We start from the raw sequence: 4,469 nt of genomic DNA, 5'->3' as shown, positions 1-4,469 counted from the left end.
GAAGATCGCCTATACATATCTCATCCATATATATTAGAAGTTTATAGATGAAAAAGCTAAAAAGAATTTTAAAAATCGATAATTGATTAATTAGAAAGAAAAAAGTGGACGAAGAAGAAGATTGGAGAATTGGAAAAGAAAAAATAAAAGATTTGAAATATGAAGAAGAAGATTGGTGAGTTGGAAAAGAAAAAAGAAAAGATTTGAAATTCAAAAATGGAGTGATGGAGATAATTGGTGATACCATGGAGTGATTTTAGGCGTGAAAAAAGGAAAAAAAATCGTGAGGGTGATTGTTTAGAGCGATGTATTTGAAAAAGTGAAAGAAATTGAAGAAAAGAGGGATTTTTGTAATTTTTTAAAATGGTAGGGAATAATAGAAAATAAGGTAAAAAAAATTGTGTAGTTAGGTAATTTATCCTTTTTTTAATATTCATTTTATTTGTTACATTTATTAATATTCATTTTATTTGTTACATTTATTAATATTCATTTTGATATTTTACACAGTCTAAAAATTCATTCAAATACGAATATTTTATTTAACCAATATTTTCCAGTGACTTTGTTTTCTGTGTTTTGTTGATATGGGCTTGCTGGTAATGTTATAGTCTGTGTTAGTTGTTTAAGTTTTCATTTACTTTGCTTTAGTTTGGTTAATTTTACTTTGTTATTTTCTAATATCTTACTAGTTTTGTCTTTTGTGTTGATTTGTCATTGTGTATTTCATTGCGTAATGGAATTGTTTACATTTTTAAAATGATTTAATCGTTATCCTAATTTCTTTCATTGAATTTAGTTGGTTATTATTTTATATTATTGTACTACACTGATTTAGAATATTATGTTGTCATTTTTTATTATTTTATTTATATTTGAATTATTGTACTAGTTACAGCACACGGGCTCAACATATATTTTTATTTTTTATTTTAATTTATGTGACATTAATAAAATTTTAACGGTCAAACAATTTTTTTGTATGTTCTTTAAATTTTAAGTTGTTGATTATTGTGGTTAATAATACTTTATATGTAATTTTCAATATTCTCTTTGTCCCAATTTATGTGTCATTGATAGAATTTCGAAAGTCAAGCAAATTTTGTATATGTCTTTTAGATTTTGAAGTTATTTAATTATTATGAGTTATAGTACATTTTACGTATATGTTACTTTTTCTATTTCAAACTATGTGACATTAGTAGAATTTTGAGAGCTGATCAAATTTTTTGTATGTCCTTCAAATTTTGAAGTTGTTAATTATTGTGTGATTTGTAGTACGTTTCATGTTATTTCCTCTATCCTAATTTATATGGCACTAATAGATTTTGAGCTTCAATCAAATTTTATAGATGTCTTTATAATATTTTAGGGTTTAATTACCTCTTTTTTATTTTTAATCCATTAATATGCTTTCTTCACAATTATCAGTAGAGCTATCTTAAACGGTGATGTGGCGCTCTCTATGACCTTCATTGTCATTTTTCTTTTTTCTCAATTATATTATTTTTAAAAGTTATTTTCATAACTCACACTTCTTCATCTTCATAAATTATACTTTTAATTAGTATTAATAATATTCATAACTTTCAAACCTTTTATATTCATAACCCCAAAAAATTCAAATTTTACATTAAATTAAAATATTCAATGCCTTTCTTTATTTGGAGAGAAATGACATTAAATTAAAATGTTTGCCTCAATATGCTTAAGATGCTAGAATTCTTAAAGTTCATTTTAACTTTATGTATTCGTTTGTTGGAATAGCTTTCTTTTTATTTTGTATATAGTTTGTTGATGATTTCTAAAAATCTTGTTTTTTTTCCTTTTTGTTAATCTTATTAGAACTTTTGTTATATATGTTGTATGTTGTTTAATATATTGATAGATTTTTAGGATTTTTTTTATTTTTCTTTATGTTAATCTTATTTGAACTTTTATTGTATTAAGTAAAAAGTATTCTAATTAATTCTACTAAAGATTCACTAATTGAATGCTAAGAGAAATTAATTAATGTGAGAAAAGTACCGAAAGAAATACTTAATCCTACTCCATCCGTCCAATAATTATTGTCTATTATACTATTTTGGAATGTCCTACAATACTTGTGCACTTTATGAAATCAATGAATAGTTTACCCCCTTATCATTAATTATAGTCATTTTTCAATTATATTTTTTAATACATTATATTTATTATATTTAAAGAATGATATAGTAATATTACTCTTTTATTTATAATTTCTTAAAAAATGTATAAAGTCAATACTGGAGAAATATTATTGGAGAGAGAATAGTTGATATCAATCACCAAAACAATACAACTAAGTAGTAATAAGTGGGGCCCATGTTTTTAGAAAGTTGTGTGAATTATTTGTAGTTTTAAGGGGACAAATTAGTCCAATAGATAAAAAAAATGAAATGCAGCTGCATTATTCGTTTAACTAACCAATTGAATTATATTTGTGAAATTACAAAAGTAACATCTGAGGATTTTTTTGTCAATTCCCGTAAACGGAAAGCTCCTCACATTCACTCTTATTAATAGTAGTAATAATATAATAATTTTCAAAAATATTATATTATTACTACTATTACTAATTTTAAGTAAACGGGAAGCTCCTCACATTCACTCAGATGTTACTTTTGTCAATTCCAGTATTGATTTTATACATTTTAATTTAATGTCATTTCTCTCCAAATAAAGAAAGGCATTGAATATTTTAATTTAATGTAAAATTGAATTTTTTGGGATTATGAATATAAAAGGTTTGAAAGTTATGAATATTATTGATACTAATTAAAAGTATAATTTATGAAGATGAAGAAGTGTGAGTTATGAAAATAACTTTTAAAAATAATATAATTGAGAAAAATTCAAAAAAGGAGAAAAAAGAAAAATGACAATGAAGGTCATAGAGAGCGCCACATCACCGTTTAAGGTAGCTCTACTGATAATTGTAAAGAAAGCATATTAATGGATTAAAAATCAAAAAGAGGTAATTAAACCCTAAAATATTATAAAGACATCTATAAAATTTGGTTGAAGCTCAAAATCTATTAGTGCCATATAAATTAGGATAGAGGAAATAACATATATTATTTGAAATAACATGAAACGTACTACAAATCGCACAATAATTAGCAACTTCAAAATTTAAAGGACATACAAAAAATTTGATCAACTCTCAAAATTCTACTAATGTCACATAGTTTGGGATAAAAAAAGTAACATATACGTAAAATGTACTATAACTCATAATAATTAAATAGCTTCAAAATCTAAAAGACATCTACAAAATTTTCTTGACTTTCGAAATTCTATCAATGACACATAAATTGGGACAAAGAAAATATTGAAAATTACATATAAAGTATTATTAACCACAATAATCAACAACTTAAAATTTAAAAAACATACAAAAAAATTATTTGACCGTTAAAATTTTATTAATGTCACATAAATTAAAATAAAAAATAAAAATATATGTTGGGCCCGTGCTAGCACGAGCTACTGTAACTAGTATATATATAGATAGATAGATTGATAGACCATTTCTCCTTTAATAATTGTTTTTTCTTTCCACAATTCTATCTTTTTGTGTTGTGTGTTTATTGGAAAGGTTTTCTTATATACGTTCCTTAATATTCACGCATGTGCATGCGCTTTTTTAATAGAAAGTTCAACATTTCTTGGATTATAATTTTTTCTATTCTGGCAATATTTTTTTTTTAATAAGAAAAACGGTGTTTTGGTTCAATCGAGGACTGACAAATTTATAAAGTTAACTATATTGTGTAAAATGAAGTTAAAAAAGTATATATAGAAATAAAATTATAGGGAAAAGTATGGCCTCATTAAAATTCTTAATTTAAAAATGATCAAATTAATACAGTAATGTCGAAAATCTTTTCAATTTTTTTTTTATCAAACATGTACATGTTATATTTACTCTTTCATGCAAACAAGAAGGGAAAAATTAGGTGATTGAATCGAATACGTACCTATTCCTTTTGGTACTTCAAGAGCTTATATATTACATATAATGTTAATTTTGTAGCGGATTAATTTCAATAAGTTTTTCAAACTAATACTATTAATGATCAATTCTATAACTTCTTCTTGGCATCAAGCTAAGCCAACCCTTATTCCACAAGCAATCCCGCATAAAATAAACGCAATCATGATCACTTGGTTGATTCAACAAGTGAAAAAGGCATTCATCCTTATAGATTGTTGGTGAAAAAGGCATTCATCCTTATAGATTGTTGGTGTGAATGTAAAATAATTGTCTAAGAAATCGGCTCGACCTCTGTGATTTATCATATGAAAGAAATCTTAGAGATTATCACGATCAATCATATTAATGAGATCTATGATAGTAGGTATTCAAGTTTCGACAAACAAGTGACTCATAATAATAAAAAGAGATATGGAAATAAGTCAATATTGACAAATGTGTGTGTGTG

Source organism: Solanum stenotomum, chromosome 6, assembly GCF_019186545.1.
Source record: "Solanum stenotomum isolate F172 chromosome 6, ASM1918654v1, whole genome shotgun sequence".
NCBI classification, from domain to species: Eukaryota; Viridiplantae; Streptophyta; class Magnoliopsida; order Solanales; family Solanaceae; genus Solanum; species Solanum stenotomum.
Note: the sequence above shows the minus strand (reverse complement) of the source record.